Raw genomic sequence first — 21,299 nt, forward strand, 5'->3', positions numbered from 1 at the left:
TTCACTAGACCCGTTAAATCGACCGCTGAGGCATCGACCGCCAATTCTTGTATGTGGCGGTCGATTGGCGGGCAGTACAAATTACCAAAAAGAGGGAAGGATCAGAGCTGGTGAAAAAGCTTAGCAAACAGAGAAATAAAAAGGAAGAACTACAAAATTTTTAATTTCCTAGAGACTTTTTCATTCACAATGTATGCAAGCTTCTTATATTTTATATTGGCCAATGAAACACTCCATAGGGTCATACAAAATTTTATATTCCTAAAAGCCAGAAGTATCAACCAACTCATTTATTTAGCAATGAAAAATCATCTTTGCCTCTCTTATGGATTTAGCAGGTCTTCTATAAAAGTCTTATATATTCTGAATGCAAACTGTAGTTTGAAGTTTACAGCATCACCAAATTTATTATAAGAATTCTGAGTAGTTAACTGCTATTATATTCCATTTCTATGTCAACTCATTCTAATACTGGGACACCTATTTAAAACCCGTATAAAATGACCGTCAACCCCATAGACAATAGGTCTAAAAGTTATAAAAAATATATATACAAGAAAGCCATCACACTTGTTTTCTATTTCCTGAAGACAACGGTCTTACTATGATGCTATCAAGCATTCTGGGCTAAATTTGATTACGTAGGTCCAAAAAAAAAAAAAACCAAAAAAACAACTAGCTTCTTCCATAGCTTTCCTATGATGCTATGGTTTAGGTGCTATTTTAAATCCTTCTATCATCTCCTATCGCTGCATCATGAGCAGCCCATTGCCATACTGTCTGCTTCAGGCTACAGAATATCCTTCACCTAGGCCTGGTGGTTTTACTTGGTCTTGTGACATCAAACAAAAAAAAAATGTTTTTTGCTTCACTGTTGAGCTTTCATGCTCTGCTTTATTTTAAGGATGAATGTCTGTATGTCATACTTGGTAGAACAAGCTATGTCAAGTCCTTAAAAAAGAAAAAAAAAATACTGAAAGGGAGATTACCTCTTATGGTAACAACTTAGCTTTTCAAAGGCCCTACTCCACTCTAGATTCTACTCTTTACCTTTTCACATGGAACAGTCTACCTTACTTGGATTGAGTAGAAAAGTTGCTGAGCAGCTTCTAATTTTTTTTCTCCTCCTTAAATGTTTAAGGAATCTTTATCTTCAGCAAACAACCTTAAAATTTACATTCCTAACACCGTGTTCAGTTTTCTGATAATTGTTTTAAGGTCTCCATGGGATTTCTGCAAAAATGATACTATCTGCATCTCTGAAGTGACTCAGGTACTTTCTACTGCAAAAACCTTGAATGGAATGAAAAAAATTTCAGTTCCAACTACCTATTTGTTCTAAAAAAAAAAAAAAAGGCTTCCGGGTAGCAGTTTCAAAAACATATTGCTGATGGTGTTAAAGCCAGATTCATCAGTATACAGTTAAGATTCTCTGAGGAATGAATCATTAAACTGTTCATGCTTTGGTTCATTTCTCACTGAGCCTCACATAAGCTACCTAACAGACTTAAGCAGAAAAGGAACTGAGCTGTAAAAATTGGCTAGCATTCAAAACAACGTTAGCTATTTCAGAACTTGTTTTTCCAACTTATCTGCATCATTTTTTGGTTTTGACTTCAGATCTATCTTACAATTTATGTCAGACTTTTCCCCATTGACTTAGGCCCACAAACTGAAACATTTTAAGCTACAAGGTCAACTGACATTTAAGAAACACCTTACGCTGAAAGAGTACTAAAACCAAGATGGATCAAAGAAGCAAAATTATCATGCAAAAGAAGCAACAGAATATTTTAGACAGCTTTCTGACAGAACAACAGTCTAGTACTGAAATTTTCTAGGAACCATGCAAGATCTTTTTCTTCTTTTCAAATAATGTTTTTAAGAATGACTGGAACTGTTCATCTGAAATAAGTTTTATCATTATAAATAAATTATGGCATCATTCACCAATAAGCTCATCAGACTGCATTCAGATGAATGCTGCAGTAAGCTTTAAAATCACTCAAACCAAACTACACTGACTGGATCACTAATGTGCTGATGTTCAATTATTTCTGTTAAGAATGCCACAGAACATTAAACACTAACAACAGTCTAAGCCTACATTACCTTTCCCCACAATAAATTTAATTCAATACTGTATGCTTCTAGTTTAATTCAAAGAATCTTGAATTACTGGATAATTTTCCCTCCACTTACCTTCTTCTCTAATGACTGAAATGGAGCTAAGCTATGACATATTTTGGCACAATACACTATTAACTTGACTCAATAAAATAACTGTGCTGAAATTCTATTTTCTTTGATACAATGTTAAGTCTTTAGTGCATTTCTTTGAAGTGTGATCACTTTAAAATCCCATACAGGACACTGGGAGCACAGAGCGTTTACTAAGAAGTTTGTGTTTTACACTTACAGGATTCTGATTTGTTGCTCAAGAACTGCCAGAAGAATACTTATCCTACTAGTTCCTATTCTCCTACAGTGGACCACCTGAAACAGACTCCCTCCTAACCATGAATCCAGATCCTCTCCAGTAATTTTACTGTTTAATTACTGGAAGCCCTTAGGATAATATGAAGATAAAAATAAACTTGCTTTATTGTAATGTGTATGTTTATTTTCTCTTCTGGGATGCAAGATTTAATTCGGACAAAAATCTCTTCTCTGCCTGCAGCAGCCCCAATTTCTCTAATCGCTTTGAGTCACTTTGCTAAGTCCTCCAATTCAAGTTTGACTGTGATTTATTTATATTAGAAAGTGTATACAGAGCTGCGTAAGGTGCTAAAAGACGCTTGCATTTAAATAGTCAAAAAGGCTCTGAAAACTTTGACTGAGGCTACAAAAAGCAGGATGTTTCACCACTAAAAAATTCCACAAACCACAACTACTGTACTTTGAAAAGATAAACAGCCAGTATCATTAAAAAAAAAAAATACAAAAAAAGCTACTATAGACCACATAGACAAGGAATATTAAAGTGGTATTAGTCTCAACTTAATGAAGCTTGATCTACACTACAAAGATAATTAGATCGATATTAGCTGCCTTATGTCAACCTATGTGAGTTGCTACACTACAGCTTTGCTCCCACCAATTTAAGTGCCCTACTAGACAAACATAATAACTCCACCTCCATGAGAGCTTATGTTGGGTAGTTAAGGTGACAGACACTGAGTCACTTACACAGGCCGCTGGCTAAAATTCTTGTCAATATCATAGAGTGCTGGAGTCCTGAAATTTACAAGAAAGCTGGTAGGTTGCCTTCTGTGATCCCCACACCTGGCTCACAGCTCAAGCTGTTACCCTCGGATGGGTGGGAGGTTCCAGTTAGAGCCCAGCTGCCTCCTAGGCTCTGGCCTACCTGCTCCAAGTGGGCTGCTGCCCAGGATCCTCTCTCCCCGTGGGAGCCCTGCTACCTCCCAGATTCCCAGCTGGGCTGCTGCGTGGGCTTCCCTCTCCCTACGGAGCTCCTACAGCTGTCAGAGTGCAGCTGCTCTAAGCAGACACAATAGATAGCATAAAGATGACAAGAACATCAGTTTCGCTGCTGGTAGACTCTGTGCTGTGAAACTGAGCAGACGGGGGGGCTGTCAGTGCTGCACAATACCCCACTGCAGGGTGAAAGAACTCCTGGTAAGGACGTGTTCCACTGGCAGGAGGAGGGTAGTGTGGACATCAACAACCTATTGAATTACTTCAATGCCTGTACTCAACCTAAATTAAATCAACCTAAATTTTGTAGTGTAGACCAACAGTTCTCAACCAGGGGTCCAGACCCCCTGTGGGGGCTGCAAGCAGGCTTCAGGAGGTCCACCAAGCAGGGACAATGTTAGACTTGCTTGAGCCCAGGGCAGAAAGTTGAATCACCGCTGTGCAGGCCTTAAGCCCAGGGCCCTGAGCCCTGTTACCTGGGGCTGAAGTTGAAGCCTGAGCAATATAGCTTTGCCGGCCTGCCTGTGGTTTGGGACCCCAGGCAGCTATCCTGCTTGCTACCCTCTAACATTGGCTCTGGCTTTTATATGATATTGGTGGGCCGTGGAATTTTTATAGCATGTTGTGGGGGCCTCATCAAGAAAAAGGTTGAGAACCCCTGGTGTAGACAAGCCCTGAGTTGAACTTCTTGCTAGAAATTTATCTAATAGTTACAGACCCAAGATCTAGATCGGGGTGGGCAAACTACAGCCTGGGCTGCATCCAGCTCTCCAGCTTACGCCACGGGGTGGGATCCAGCACTTGCCCCACTCAAGCGCTCCAGGCAGGGCTTGCCCTGCTCTGTGCGGCTCCGGGAAGCAGCAGCATATGCCCCCTTCAGCTCCTACGCGTAGGAGCAGCCAGGGTGCTCCGCATGCTGCCCCCACCCCAAGTGCACCTGCGGAAGGGGCAGTATGCAGAGCTGCCTGGCCATGGCTCTGCATAGGAGCCATAGAGAGGCCATGATGCTGCTTCTGGGAGCTGCTTGAGGTAAGCACCGCCTGGAGCCTGCTCCTCTGCCCCCCCACCTCCCTGCCCCAGCCCTGATCCCCCTCCTGCCCTCTGAACCCCTCAGTCCCATCCCGGAGCACACTCTTGCACCTCCAACTCCACCCCAGAGCCCGCACCCTAACCCCCAATTTCATGAGCATTCATGGCCCACCATATAATTTCCATATCCAGATGTGGCCCTCGGGCCAAAAAGTTTGCCTACCCCGATCTAGATATTTGATCATAATTGAAGATTTTAACCTAACTAACTCTTAATTATTAGTATTTAGTAAAGTAGATTATGTTCTCTCTTTTATGAAGGAAAAATAGGACATTAATTTGTTGTAGCACAGAAGGTTGCAATCAAGAAGAAGAGTTAACTTTTAAATTTAAAAGAAAGAGAGAACTAAATTTAACCAGAAGCTATATAGTGTAGTTATTTTGTAATGAAATAGCCCACAAACAATGAGAGTAGAGTTTAGGGAAGGAAATCTAAAACTGCAGAAACCTTATCTCAGGCCTGATCTACACTTAAAAATTAGATCAACCTAGCCACGTTGCTCAGGGCTGTGAAAAATGTTATATCCTGCATGCTGTAGTTAAGCCTACCTACCCCTAAATTAGGCACAGCTACATCAACAGAAGGATTCTTCCCTGGAGAATTTTTAGTGCACAGTAGTCACTTTTACAAAGACCAATTAATACGCAATACTTTATGGTGCTTTAGCAGTCACACCACCATAAGGCATGTTACCCCACCAAGTAGACATGCCTTTACAAAGACAATGAAGGAGGATTATTTGGTCTTGGGAGTTAAAATGTGGTTTGATATTTTCTCTAGTGCATATGTTTTTCTGAAACCATGAAGTAGTCTGAGAAACGTATTCATTCTCAAACCATGGAGAAAAGGTACAAAATATCAAGTTGTTCTCTTCAGTCCAGAGAATAGATTGCTCATATTTATTTGCCACTAAGCTTAAATCCAAATATTGCTTGGTGCCTGAAAGGCCTAAAACCACTCGCAGGAATAGGGATAGACCCTTACACATATGCAGCACTTTAGTGAAATCTTAGTTCTCATCATGAGCAGAAAAGAGGTTTACAGTTTATTTCAAGACAGATAATGATTCTGTTATAGTGATATTTGTGAGGGTTTACTTTTTGTTCAGTAATTTTATGCATTTAAACTTTTATCATTGCTTTGGTCTAGATGATTTTGGGGGACAGATGACCAAAATTTCACAACTCACTCTCAAATTAATCTTCATCTCAGAAATACTGATTCTTACTGGTGAAGAAACAGCATCTTTATAAATAATCTTACAAGGTACAGAATGGAAGTGAAACAGTTTCCAGAAAAGAGTTAATTAAATGCTCAGATAAGGAAGTCGATGACAAAGAGGAAAGGAAAGGATAAAATCAAGCATGCCTATCATTTGAGGTTCTCTCTTTTTAAACACTGAGTCTCATATCATCTCCTATAAGGTAAACTAACCATATAAAAATAGGCCAGCTGAGGCACAGATAGTTCAGCAAAATGCTTTGATCTAGATCACAGCGTGGTGCAGTTCCACAATGACATCCTGATGGACCCAGAAGTCCCAATAAGACCACTTCATCCAATTACCAGATCATGCTTTCCTCTCCTTGTTGAAGGTGGCTAAGTTATGAGGGGTAAATGGACAGGAAGTGTGCTATTACTTGCAAAGAAAGAGGGACAAACCTATCGTACAGATTTTTTCTACAGAAATTCTGTTATATTTAACTGTTCCTGAGAACTGGGCCCCTATATGGAAGATTTTAATATATTCAGGGGCTGTATTTCACTTCCATTCATACACAGTATTTTCATTATATATTAACGAAATTTAATTTTACAAAACTGGACTCCTGCTAGTTTCAACTGCCTAAAAAAAAAAAGAAAAGGCACAAAGAGCCAGTAAGATTTGACCAAATAGCAAAGACTTCAAGGGTGACAAATGCTTTTTCCTAAAATATTTTCTATATCTGCCCATGTAAGACTGATGAAAATGGTAAAAATCTAGTCTACTTGGGTAAAGCTCGGTTACTGTAAGATACAGATGAGAACGTTGAGATAAAAACTGAGGAATTTAAGAAACCTGTAGCACTAGAAGTGTTCTGATAATATCCTTCCTGTGTAGATTTGTAAACTGCAGCAGATAAAATCAAAAATACAATTACCAATAGGAATAAGAAACTTTGTTGCCAGAATAGGTCAAACCTCTTCAGATACAATCTGCATAGAATCATAGGACTGGAAGGGACCTCGAGAGATCATCTAGTCGAGTCCCCTGCCCTCATTGAAGGACTAAGTATTATCTAGACCATCCCTCGCAGGTGTTTGTCTAACCTGCTCTTAAAATTCTCCAGTGATGGAGATTACACAACGTCCCTAGGCAATTTAGCCTAGTGCTTAACCAACCTGACAGTTTGGAAGTTTTTCCTGATGTCCAACCTAAACTTCCCTTGCTGCAATTTAAGCCCATTGCTTCTTGTCCTATCCTCAGCAGTTAAGAACAATTTTTCTCCCTCTTCCTTGTTACAACCCTTTATGTACTTGAGAACTGTTATGTCCCCTCTCAGTGTTCTCTTTTGCATGCAAAGTTATGATTTACTTATCTGGCTCTAGTCCCTATTCCAGGGGTTGGCAACCTTTCAGATGTGGTGTGCCAAATCTTCATTTATTCACTCTAATTTAAGGTTTCGCATGCCAGTAATACATTTAAAAATTTTCAGAAGGTCTCTTTCTATAAGTCTATAATATATAACTAAACTATTGTTGTATGCAAAGTAAATAAGGTTTTTAAAATGTTTAAGAAGCTTCATTTAAAATTAAATTAAAATGCAGAGCTTCCCAGACCAGTGGCCAGAACCCACGCAGTGTGAGTGCCACTGAAAATCAGCTCGCGTGCCGCCTTCAGCGCACATGCCATAGGTTGCCTACCCCTGCCCTATTCTATTTAACAAAAAAATAACCAAAAATATACTCAAGGGAGAAGGATAAGGGCTACAAACAAACCTAATATACACTTGAAATAGAGGGCCAAGAACTATTTATTAATTAAGAGATGCTGAGCACTTACCAAAAGTAATGCTTAAGATTAACGTCATGTACTTCAGTCATTTACCACACAAACATTAAATACAGTACATTTATAATTAACTACTGATCAATTTTCTCCAAGGGATTCCCATGCTAATAATATAAATATAAAATATAATATAATATAAAATAAAAACTCAACAATGGATATAATTAAGACATTTAGCAACAGTATATGAAACTGAAAAGGTATTTAATATGAGATCTTAATTACCTATGTCCGTTCCACAAAACATCAGAACATAACTCAGACTGTAAGAGAGATGTATTTCGTACACACCCAGACTACTTGGGGAGGTGAGATGTTTGACAATGGCTGCAAGTTTCCATCAGTGTATTTCCATTAGTGTATTTTCAGCTATGGGAAAGAACAGCTCAGGTGTAATTTAGCACTCAGGAAATCTATCAAGCAGATGCCACTGACAAAAGCTACATCTAGCCACAAAACAGGTACAACATGGGAAGCAGAAAGGTAAACTTTCACATACTCTCCCATCTGCCTCAAAATCACTTCTAGGGGATTAGTTCAATCTCTCTATCCATTCAGTCTCTGATCTCTGAGGGTATGACTCCACTGAAATCAGAGGAGTAACTCTAGCATGTATAGAAATACGCAGGATAGCTTTGATCTTGCTATATCTCAAATAGTCTGGGTTAGCCATTTGAGTACATACGCATGCAGCTAGTCCATGCTGCCACAGCTTCACTGCTGTTGTTATATGAGCTGGCTAGACCAAAGCTAGATCAGGTATGTCTACATGTGCTACAGTCACACTTCTGATTGCAGTGCAGATATACCATAACAACCCCAATTCATGTGCACTGTAAAGTGTATATGCAACTGCCAGGAGGAACTGGGGAATGGTCCAATTGCCTTCTCCCTTTTGTCAGGCCCTGTCCGCACTGGCAAGTTTTTGTGTAGTAAAGCAGCTTTCTGTGCTGTAACTCCTGAGGTATAAACACTACCAAGCCACTTAATGAGCAGAAACTGTGCAGTTGCAGCACTGTAAAAAACACATCTGGAGAGGCGTACAGTTGCGCCAGGGGTACAGCACCGCAGTGCCAGTGTACACCCTGGTTGATTACAGCGCTGCGACTGGCCTCCAGGAGATGTCTCACAATGTCTCTTCTCGCCTCTCCAGTCATTGGTTTGAACTCTACTGCCCTGCCCTGCTCTGATCTGGGTCCATTTAGAACTGGCCTCCTTCTTTGCTCAAGAAGGACGTCCTGCATTTAATGGCTCCATATCCTTCCCCCTAGGTAATTCTTGTCAATCACCCTGGTAAAGAAAAAAAACTACCCTTTATCCATCATGCCTTTTAAAGGGAGTTGTGGGGCGGGGTTTGGGGGAAGAAAGAACACCCAGCTCCTCACTGGCCATCATTTCCTGTAAAGATGGCTAACAGCCTGTTCTCCTGTCTGTCAGAGGCCTCCCAGTCAAACCAGATGTGCACTCCTGAGCAGCCAAATCCTTATATTAATTATCCAGACAGCCCAGAATGGTGTTTTACTTTGTTTAGGAACACAGAATCTAGCAGCTATGACATAGGGTTCTATAGCTTTAATTTACATAGCTGACAACATGACAGTAGCTAAAGCTTTCATGGTATGTTCCCTGTCCCATCTCAAATCTCATTCAGCTGCCTTTATTTTGTAGTTTAATTTAGCTATCTTGGATTGCGCTAAGTCTCAAAACACTACAGTCAAGCAAAGGAAAACTGGACCCTTATTGGTACAAGGATTTATACTGGTGTTAATTAAATATACTGATATTACCACCAGTTATAGCTGAATGAGCAAACAAGTACTGATTTTGAACTTAATTGATTACATTTTTTAAAGTTTTGTTTTCTGACGCAAAGACAGTAGGAATGATGATTTCTTATCGGTCCAAAGAATCTATTACAATATACAAGGTCTTTCAGGTCAAAAAGATCCATTTTTGTCAAGGGATAAAAGCTTTTATGCAAGCTGTAAATTGGCTGCCTTATCTTGATTTTCTCAGTTGAATTTACTGAGAAATTTTATTATATGAGAAATAAAACTACAGATGCAGTCTGATATCAATAAACACACCCAAAACCTCTAACTAAAATACTTACTGTAACTTGAAGTTATGTTCAGTAATTACTTTTATTCACCAAAATCTTTTTTGCAACAACACATCCATTGGATATGAGAATACATTTCCCATTATCTGATCCTTCCCATCTCTGATCATAACTCATGAGAACAGCCTATTAAATCAGAATAATATTCTTGAAGTGTTTTTGTTTGAACAGGACATCTGTTACAGAGTCGTCATAACTGCAGAACCCCAAATTCATCCACGTGATATACGAGTATCACAGAAGTCCCTGTTTCTTAAACTTCACAGGCAAAATAAATACTTTGAATAAAGAACACAGCATTATAAAGTTCGTAACTACAATTTTTAAAAAGCATGAACAGATCCTTAAAGATAATCTCATTAAGCCAAAACTAAAGCCCAAATGAATTTTAAGTTAAACTGTTGAGAACCAAACCAAAGTTCACCACACACAATATATTTAAAATGAAACTTCACTGATAAGTTCCAGTAACTACTGATAGCCATTGCACAAGGTTTTGTATACTATATTACTGTTCTTGCCCCCAGGGTGTTTTGCATGGATACTTTAGGCAGCTGGATTTAAAAATCAGGCCTAGAATAAATATCTCCTGCACACACAAAGTCAATAGCCTAGAGCAGCATTTACATTACTCCTCTCTCTTAATAATGGCAAGTTTAGAGCTATCCAGGAACCTGAATAATTCTTAAGTGTGTGTGATTGTTAGTGCTTTTCATGAGCTTTTTACCATGGGGACCATTTATGGGGATGAAATAAAACAAGATGCAGGCTTCTCATGATATTTCACTATACAGGAATTGAAATACTGTGGGAAAAAACGCACCAATTTCAGACACAAATGTTTCCCTATGCATAAATAACTATGCACCTATCCCTATTCAGGACTACAGAAATGTATGAAACTCTCAGACTCACAGAAAAGTATGGTACTTCTCTAAAGTTGTATTTGCACTGTTTTCCCTTTTAAATTTAAGGTGTTTTCCTCTGTCAAGATGTTTTATTGGTAATTTTTACCAACCAATTTCATTTTAAATTTTAGAATTTATCTGTACATTTTAGATGTGAAGCCCACATCTCCTCGATGCCTAAATCACTTTTGAAAAAATGGGACTTAGGAGCCAAAGTCACTTGGACATTTGAAATATTTTCTTAGTACTTAGATTTATTTTTAAAACTATTTTTTTAGATACGAGGCTCTGTGAAGCAGGAACTCTCTTCCTATGTATTTGTTCAGTGCCTGACAAAATGGAGGCCCCAATCAGGGTGCTAACAAAATATAAAATTTTAAGATTACTTATTCTTTTTAGATATGCTGAGCAGCAATGACACTAATTACTACTACTACTACTACTTTGCTATTCTACTAGCAAATGAGTAATTTAAAAGCACAGTTGTTAATTAAGTCGAAAGACCTGTGGTGAGTAGTGACTTTCTCAAGGTCACACAAGGCAGAAGCCATATAACCCAGGAAACCCACCTTCGAGCCCCATAATCTGAATTATGAAAACTGTATGTGCCTGGGTGATCACTCTAGCCAGCAGCTCTGCTGCTCTGTTGCCAGGTAAACAGACATCTGCCCCTCCCACTGTAAAGACCCGGAACTTTGAAACTCCCCTTCCTGTTGTCTTGGCAAGTGCCAATATTTGGCCAGATGACAGTGCCTGCTCCACAGAGCAAACAATCCCCTGCTTGCAGGGCCAACTCTAGACACTATGGTGCCCTACACAGCCTTCCCCACCCCTGCGTGGGCTCTCCCTAGGCATCCGCAGGGGAAGAGGGTGCACCCAAGATGGGAGGGGAGGGAGGCAGGAGTAGGCTTGGAGGGAAACCACCCTCCCCCAACACGAGCCAGCGGAGCGGGCTGGGGCTGAGTTGCTCCACTTCCTGCCGCCCAGTGATTGCAGGGCAGGCCCAGCCCCACACTCGCGGAGCCGTTGAAGTGGAGTGACCTGGCCCCAGCCCACTCTGCTCTGCTCCCCTGGTTCTCAGCTTTGGGACTTGCGGGGGAGGGCGGAACTGCCCCTCAGCACTCACCTGCTGAGTGGAGTGGGCTGGGGCCGGGTCACTTCCCGCCACTCAGTGAGTGTACAGCGCTTGCGCCCGACCTCTGCTGCAATCCCCCATGCCAATAGCTAGGGTGAAGGAGTGGAGTGGGGCGGGTCTTTGGGGAAGGTGGGGAGTGAGCGCTTTGTGGAAGAGGCGAGGTGGGGGCAGAGCAGGGGCAGTTTTTCTGGCCAGTTCAGCCAGCTGGGGGATTGGGCTGGCCGCTGGAGCAGCACGCAGCTGAGTAGGGCACCAGGAAATTTGGGGCAATTTGGTGTCCCAAATTTCCTGGTGATCTATGCAGCTGCGTAGTTTGTGTATGGGTAAGGACGGCCCTGCCTGCTTGGAGCAATGCTGAGCTACTGGAGCTTATCAGTGTTCGGGGAGAGGAGACTGTGCAGGGACCCAGAATCACCCCTCCCTCCACAAGACCTATCATCAAACTGGAGAAAGATGCAGTGTGGGATAGCTGCCCTAGAGCGCTGCTCTCGTTGGGGATGGAAATGATGCTAATGCAAACACTCTCTGACGCCTGAGGAATTAAGTGAGAACACAAACCAGCGCTTTACTTTCACTGGTTCCCTATCACCGGTGAAACTTACAGCACAAAAACTCTGCGTGTAAACATAGCCTGAGGGTATGGCTACACTTGAAATTTCAAAGCGCTGCCGCGGCAGCGCTTTGAAGTGTGAGTGTAGTCAGAGTGCCAGCGCTGGGAGAGAGCTCTCCCAGCGCTGCACGTAAACCACATCCCTTACGGGTGTAGCTTGCAGCGCTGGGAGCCGCACTCCCAGCGCTGCAGCACTGATTACACTGAGGCTTTACAGCGCTGTATCTTGCAGCGCTCAGGGGGGTGTTTTTTCACAGCCCTGAGCGCGAAAGTTGCAGGGCTGTAAAGTGCCAGTGTAGCCATGGCCTTAGACTCTGTGCAGTGTCATCTTCGCTTGCAGCTATTAAGAGTAGGGGCAGGGCTGAGCACTGGAATATTCTACAACAAGCTGGTAATTATGCAAGCAAATCCACAACCACTAACTAATAGCTAGGGATTGTGCCCCAAGGGGGAGATTTTCAAAAGTTCCTAAAGGATTTAGAAGTAAAAATCTCATCACAGAGCTTTTGTTTATAAATAAATACCAGAACAGTCATTCTCAAGCTTTCTTCTTCAGTGGGAGTACCTTGGAAAGCAGAAAACCTTATAAAATTGTTTATATGGATTTCCCTTTCCTTTTCCAATATTTCTTTTGAAAACTAAATCCTGATCTACACTACAAAATTATGTTGGTATAATTAAGACACCCTGGGGTGTGGAAAATCCATACCCTCTGAGCAATGTAGTTATACTGACCTAACTCCTGGTGTAGACAGTGCTATGTCAGCAGGAGGGCTTCTGCTGTTGACATAGCTACTGCCTCTCAGGGAGATGGAGTACCTATGTACACAGAAGCTCTCCCGTCAGCACAGATAGCATCTTCCCTAAACACTACAATGGCACAGCTGCAGTGGGGCAACTGCCCCACTGCAGCACTGTAAGTGTAGATAAGCCCTTACTTGCAGTGCAAACCTAACCCAATGTTTCCCTCTTGAAGCTTCAGGAAAGAATTATGGCCTTGATAATAAATGTAAGATCCTAACTGAAAAATATTTCCATGATATAGAACACTCTTTTAAGTAAGGATCTTATCCAAAGCTCATGCATCATCATATATCTAGAGAACTTTGTTGCTGTGCTTCTATGGTGATGTGCATCTGCTATTTGAGAGCAAAGTTTGCCCTAGCTATGAATTATAACCTTTGCTAAAAATTCATTTTTCTCTTCCAAACCACATGGCAAATCTCTTGATTTCTGTCATGATCTTCCTAATTTCACGGAACCCCTACTATTTCAAAGGGGGAACTCAAATTTTAAAAGGAACAGTTTGATAGTTCTCTTTCTAATCCATCTGACAGTGGTACAAAATGTCGCCCACTAGCCAGATTAATTAGCACGGCTTGGATCAATCCACTTGCCAATAAAGATTGGAAAGATTTACTTTGCAAGGAGGAGGTCATCAATCTCTGAAGAATGTAAGGTTTGATTACAAAACATTTCTATTCTTGTTACGAGAGTTCCATGTAAAAGCAGTATGTGTTGTGTATGTATAATTAAAAGCACTGTCTATAGAGTAACTCCAGACAAGACAGACAGTAAGAATACAACCAGCACCTAAAGACAGACACACACATTCTAAGAACAATGCCAACCTCAGACATTACAGTGCAAAGACAACTCTACCACCTCAACCATTGTTAAGAATTACCAAAGAAAAATGTCCTCGTGAAGGCCTGATTTAGTATCACTGCATGTCTCCAGTTACAGGTGCTGCAGTGATGAATGTAACCACAATTTGAGGACTTCATTAACTCAGACATAGGTTAGAGGTTTGTTATTGAAGTGGATGGGTGAGATTCTGTGGCCTGCATTGTGCAGGAGGTCAGACTAGATGATCATAATGATCCCTTCTGACCTTAAAGTCTATGAGTCTATGAAACAGGTTCATTTACTAGTGACTCTCAAATTAACCAATGCAGTGCCAAGAATTTATCAGCACAGAAAACACCAGAAGGTTCAATCAACAGAAGGGACACAAAATAAAAGCATCCAAAAGGCAAATCTAGTAAAGCTGCCCAGTAACTTCAAAGATGTTAACTGAAATTATTCATTTCCACTACAGGAAGAGGTTTTACAGAAATTCTGTATAAAAGTAGTGTATGTATATGTTGTGTGTACGTACATTAGTATATATGCATATGTGGCATTGTTGAAAACTCTGTAGAGTAAAAATGCTACTCTGCAAAAGGCTTCCTGACTGCTGTTAACAACTATTGGAAAAGTAATGTTTCTGATGTGAACTGAACATGAAATTGCCAAGCGGCAGCAGCAAGCAGACACGTTAACAAGACTGTAGCCACAGTCTGACTGTTGCTATTCACAACTTTGTGAACAGCAGTGAAACTGGCAACTATCATTGTTACTTTCTCACTGAGGCTTGGGAAAGCTGGGCAAGCAACAGAAGCAAGCATCAGAGTTCTCCATAAGGGAGGAAAAGAGATGTTGGGGAGAAACAGGTGCTGGGGAGAAACAGGTGATTGAAGGCTTATCCCCTTCCCACTTCTGATGACAGGCAAAATGTCAGATTCAGTGGCAGGAGTAATGGTAAAAGGTGGGAGTGAGGTGTAATGGAGAAAAACAGTCTAGGGCTTGGCTACACTGGAGAGTTGCAGCGCTGGTGCGGGGGTTACAGCGCTGCAACTCAGGATGTGGCCACACTTGCAAAGCACAACCAGCGCTGCAACTCCCTGGTTGCAGCGCTGGCTGTACACCTGGTCTGCCTCGGGTGCAGCGATTCCAGCGCTGGTGATGCAGCGCTGGTCAGCAAGTGTGGACACCACCAGCGCTTTTATTGGCCTCCGGGGTATAAGGAGGTATCCCAGAATTCCTGTCCACAACAAACCAGAAGAATGGCTGAACTCCGACCTCCCCGTAGCTACTTGCTAAAAAAACAAACACAGCTGCTCTGTGCTCCAGTGAGTGAGCCAGGGAAGGCAGGAGAATTGCTTTGGAATGTTCAAAGCTGTTTGCTTGAGGAGAGAGGGGGGAGGGGTAATGTTGAGCAACTGTTTATGTGGTCTGACGGCTATTTAGGAGTGCATAATTAGCATTTAGTGAATAAGAGACAGGTGGGGGAAAGGTCAAAACTTTTAAAATGATTGAAGGTAGGCACTGTGTATCTTCCAGTCCTTACAACTTGCAAGGCAAGAAGCTGAGAACAGTGTCAGCTCCAAAAATCCACTCTCTCTGTCTCCTCCACGCTCCCTGTCACATTCCAGCCCACCCCCCTCTTTTGAAAAGCACGTTGCAGACACTTGAATGCTGGGATAGCTGCCCACAATGCACCACTCCCAACAGCGCTGCAAATGCTGCAAATGTGGCCACATTGCAGCGCTGGTAGCTGTCAGTGTGGCCACACTGCAGCACTGGCCCTACACAGCTGTACGAACACAGCTGTAACTACCAGCGCTGCAGAACTGTAAGTGTAGCCATGACCTTATCTCCTCCAGAAGCTTGAGAAGTGAGTGTTACAAATATATCAGCTACCTAGCCTAAGGCTAATATTAAAGATCAAGCCTCACAGGAGGATTCAAGAAGATCAACCGGATAGGAATTAGGGGTGGAGGGAAGTGTGAGGGGAAGCTGCATTCTCACAAGAATATTGCTGTTTGACCTCAATCCTAGGGTCTCCACTTCACCTGCACTTGTGTCTGAGACCTACTTCTGATTATTAGACATATGTTTCTATTTTAAAGCCCTGCTTACTCACACCTACTAACTCTATAGTCACACAACTCACTTCCTCCACAGGGACAGAATCAGCAGCTTCACTTTAATGAGATCCAGAAGAGGGGCTGAAAATGCAACAGGTTTTCCCTGGGTCCAATGAGGGAAGAATAACCCCATGAATCACCAGGTTTTCTAGAATACCTGTGTCACCTACTTAAATGCTAGGACACAGCTGGGGTCCAAATTAAGAAATTGTTTTTAAAGATATTTTTAAGTAAAACTTGGACTAATGGTCTAACTGTTTTGAGTGCTGTGCTGTTTCCTCAGGAGAGCAGACAGCCACTCTGCAAATGTATACTGTAGAGTGACCTTGCTCTGGCTGGTTGCAACTTGGTTCCATTCTTTTCACAAATCAAGTAGTAAAATATAGCACCTATAAAAAATAAACTGGTGTGAATTTTACTTTTTGTAAATTCTCCTACAGTAGTTTATCTTTAAATACAACTTGCTCTCCTCCTGGTAAAAGAGTAACCATTGCATTTTATTCTTCACTCAAAAAATGGACAAACAGTATCACATATTATTCGGAAAATTCGTAAAAACCAAACCAAAAAGTCTAGAGCAAGGGTTATACTATCCTTGAAACTTGTTCAGCTCAGCAACAGGTTTTCCCTGGCTCCAGTGAGGGAAGAATAGCCCCATGAGTCACCAGGTTTTCTATAATACCTGTGTCACCTACTTAAACGCTAGGACACAGCTGGGGTCCAAATATCACTAATGGTCTATAGCAGTAATTCTCAAACTTTTGCACTGGTGACCCCTTTCACATAGCAAGCCTCTGAGTGCAACCCTCCGCCCCAATAACTTAAAAATACTGTTTTATATATTTAGCACCATTATAAATGCTTGAGGCAAAGAAGGGTTTGGGGTGGAGGCTGACAGCTCGTGACCCCCCCCCCCATGTAATAACCTCATGATACCCAAGGGGTCTCAACCCCCAGTTTGAGAACCCCTGGTCTATGGAGACCTGCCTATTATTTTTCCACATAAGCAACTGCCACAGGGATGTTATGCAGCTATTAATTGGATGAGAAGGTCCACATATGTACCTGTGAGAAGGAAGGGAAGCTGTCCATAAAAGACTCTTAACATGATATCCGGGCTACGAAAATATGAAAGACCTCCTGCTCTAGAATATCTTAGAGAAAGATACCTACTAAATTATTTAAAAATAAAAAACCACAATCCATAACCAAACACTCAGTATTTTCACTACCACCTTCAGCCTGAACTGAAAATCAAATATTCACTAAGGAATCTTGGTAACAAACTAAAAAAACTTAAAGTGCCCGTAAAAACTCTTTCCTTTTGGAAATATTTACTCTTCAGGTAATGATATGAAGGGCACTTAACATTCTAGCTGGCCATTACTGGACCAAGAACGGTCTTAATGCAGTTCTAATACTGTGCCATTTTTCAAAAAATCATGTACTCTTGACATTTTAGATTGCAATAGTATCTTCTTCCTTAGCCTTACTCCATTGTGCAGTCTCAGGCATCCTGCTATGCTTTAGACACATCTTATGATTAAAACAGGATCATTCAAAATTTAAGATCCACTGACTTCCTGACATTTTGCCATCTAATTCACATGACACAATTTTTCTCCCTTTGGCTTTGTTGCTAATGGTCTGGGAGTTGCCCTTTTTTCTTATTTTAAGTGTAAACTCATGTAGAGTTTGTCCATTCAGCAAGGACACGTATCTATAAGATCAAACTTTAGAATTCCAATTGAGTGTTTCAGCATGCTTTTTACATACTAAGCTCTCTCCCCTCCAAACTACAAAGTTCACATTACACTTCCTCTCTACTGAATGCTCACAGTTCACATAGTTTTCAAACTGTTTCCTCTGTACTTCACTTTTAAACTAAAATAAATCATAGCAAAATCCTCCCTAAAAGCAGCTACAAACACCACACACCAGCTTAATTCCACATGTACAGATAAAGCATTTAAATAAAAGCACACTCTCACCAAACACACGCCAGGCTCAAAGGTTGCTTCTTCTCCATCTGTATTTTCTCCCTGTATTGTGTACAAATGACGTTAGCAGCACTGAAGAGAGGCAGAGAAAAAAGCATACCGGGAAATCCAGTTCAGCTGGAGAAAGCCTGTGACTTATGTGGGTGGATGGAACTCTTTCCCGTTATAAACAGCTTAAAGCATATAGCTGCTCAGCTGATAGAGCTGATCCATTTCACTACAATTTGCAGAGCTTAGAGGAATGGAGATGGATGTGTCTGTAGAAAGCAGCTTTCATGGTATGCTGGGTGTGGTACTGCTTAGCTGGTTTAACCATTAAAGCTTTAAAACAATGAGTCAACCTACTGGGCTTTTAAAACCAAACATTTTCATTGTCTGCTAAAAAATGCATTCTTCCTAGGATTTTTTTTTCAGATGAGTTAACAAACTGGAGTTTTAAATTGTTTCTGAAGTTTACCACAGTTTCATGGGGCAGTTCACATTTCACTTTAAATATGTTCCAACTCTTACATGTATTTTTATTAATCAGTTTACAAACTTTAGTACAGTACTCTCAAATCCAGTAATTGTATTGAAATTTCTATATTAATTTGATCAAAGCTAAAATTCAACATGGCATTGTACATGGAAAATAAATTAATCCAAAACCAGAAAGCAAGGATAAAGTATTATATCACAAAGCTCAGAACCAGGACAGAGACAAATGTTCATTCTCCAACACATAAAAGTCTGAATCTAAAGCTGGTGTTCTGACTCGGAAAGCAAAACCTCTAATTTAATTCTCTAACTTCCTTCCAGACTATATAATACTAGATGCCACACAGGTCAAACTGCTAGAAACTTGCTGCTAGTTTTCATAAGGCAGACAACATTGTTATTCTGTGAAGCAGTATTTCCTAACCCTCTACCTCATCCAAAACCAGAGAATAGTTGAGCGGGGAGGGACAGGAAAAAGAAGCGGCTGGGTCGACTTGGGTGGAGAGACACATACAGAGTACACATAAATGTGCTGTTGCATGTGGTGGCTCCTTGTCAACAAGGAAAATCAGAATCAGAGAAGTGAATGGATGAAAAGCAAGTGACAGCAACTGCATCATGGGATAGTGCAAAGGAACATGGCAGGATATCCATCTGCCAGCTCAAGCTGGGGTAAGATCAACAAAAAGTTGAAAGAATGAGGAGTAATTGTGGCACCTTGGAGACTAACAAATTTATTTGGGCATAAGCTTTCAGGGGCTAAACCCCACTTCATCAGACGCATGCAGTGGAAAATACAGTAGGAAGACAGACAGACAGACAGACACACACACCATGAAAAAATGGGGGTCCTTAACTGATTAGTCTTGTTAGACTTGGTATGGCAACCCCCATTTTTTCATGTTCTCTGTGTGTGTATGTGTGTATATATATATATATATATATGTGTGTGTATCTCTCTTCCTACTTATGCTATGCTGTAATTTGAACCCACTGCCTCATGTCCTGCCCTCTGTGGCAAAAGAGTTTTTTCTATCTTTTTTACGGCAGTATTTTAAGTATTTGAAGACTGCTATCATGTCTCCCTTAATCTGCTCTGTTCTAAACTAAATATACCCAGGTCCTTCAACTTTTGCTCTTATGGCTGCATTCCATCACTTTGATCGTCCTTATCACTTGCCTCTAGATCCTTTCCAGTTTCTCTACATCCTAGAGGAGAAAATTCGGCTGAAAACCAGTGGAAGAGTGCTTGGGACATTTATTGGAGTTGATTATAAATATACCTTAATTTGATTTTTTATATAATTTTGATGGATGATAATTGTTTATTTTTAAGATTTTTTCTATCTTTATCAATTTCAATGTTCACAGTTATGGGAAATTATGGGGGTCAGACACTGAGATGTAAAAAGTTAAAACTTTGAACCATTAAAACACAAATTCCAGTCATATGTCAAAACATACTAAATAAATAGCCTTAAATCGAACACTCTCAAGCAGCATTTTTCTTACTTGGCCTATCTGTAAATTTCAATTATCGTTGATGGAAACAATTTTTCATGCCATGTGCACAGGGAAATCAATGTTTATCAGCATTTACCAATAAAAATATAACCCTTCCAAACCGGATTAAGGCAAAGAGGGCAAAGTGAAAATCAAATTGGGGAACTGAGTTTATGCCTTTTTGTTAGTTTAGGTTCCCCTCACCCCTCCCTCACTTTACAGATAAGAAAGGCAACCTTAAGGGTTTTTTAAATTTATTTTACTTTTTACATATTTTTTCCTGCTTGTTTTTTTCCCTTGAACCGTCAGGAATGTCAAGTCTAGTCTTTCCTATTTTTGAGGAAGTAGTCTGAGGTCCCAGAGGTGTTCTCTCAGGCTTTAGTTATAAGGAGTGGAGTGTTTAAATTTTAATGAAGGCACATTTGCTGCTAATCATTTCCCAGGCATTTGAATTTAATTAGTTAAATAAAATAGTTTTACACAATACAAACAAAATCACTTTCCCTTCTCAGTTAATCAGGTCTGACTTGCATGGTATTTAAGAAAAACAGGGCAGACAATATCTTATTTGCTAATATACAACAAAAGAATACAAATACTATTTTTAACACGCAAATAGAATAAACCTATTCTGGCAGTATCCATGTTTCTTTTATATATCAGCTGCCTTTAACTCTCCTGTCCAGGACACACGGATAGATGGATTTACTCAAGCTTGTCCCTCCTTTCTCTGAAAGATTTCAGGGTAATACTGGGCAATTGTTCATCTGCCTCAAGAGCTCACTTATTCAGGGTTCCAGGAGGTTCAGGCATGGATAAAGTCCCTATTAGACTGCAGTTGTAGTGGCTGGTAGGAACACCCAGTTGCTTCCAGAGAACCAGATAACAGCATTTGCCAAAAATTCTTTTTCTTTTTTTTGCAGTAATCAGGACCGGCGCTAGTGTTTTTAGCGCCCTAGGTGCACGGCCATTTCACCGCCCCGCACGCTGGTCCGCGGCTCCGGTGGAGCTGCCGCAGGCGTGCCTGCAGCAGCTCCACTAGAGCCACAGGACCCGGGGACCCTCTGCAGGCACGACTGCGGCAGGTCCACCAGAGCCGCCTGCCGCCCCCCGCCGGCAAAATGCCGCTCCCCAATAATCCTGGCACCCTAGGCAATTGCCTAGGTTGCCTAAATGGAAGCGCCGGCCCTGGCAGTAATGGATAACAATGTT

At 41.1% G+C, this 21,299-nt stretch overlaps 1 protein-coding gene across 6 annotated transcripts in view; it reads right to left on the reverse strand.

The window, feature by feature from the left end:
* The window catches only part of SGMS1 (sphingomyelin synthase 1), a 213,205-nt gene that overhangs the window by 70,241 nt on the left and 121,665 nt on the right, over positions 1 to 21,299 (reverse strand). Inside the window, exon 3 of one of the 6 annotated variants that reach the window (XM_050959563.1) lies at positions 18,099 to 18,149. The exons of the other annotated variants lie outside the window; for them this stretch is intronic. The gene's annotated coding sequence lies outside the window, so the exon portion shown is untranslated. The remainder of the gene's footprint in view (positions 1 to 18,098; positions 18,150 to 21,299) is intronic. 6 annotated transcript variants of the gene reach the window in all.

Source organism: Gopherus flavomarginatus, chromosome 6 (assembly GCF_025201925.1).
Source record: "Gopherus flavomarginatus isolate rGopFla2 chromosome 6, rGopFla2.mat.asm, whole genome shotgun sequence".
In the NCBI taxonomy this organism is placed as follows: Eukaryota; Metazoa; Chordata; order Testudines; family Testudinidae; genus Gopherus; species Gopherus flavomarginatus.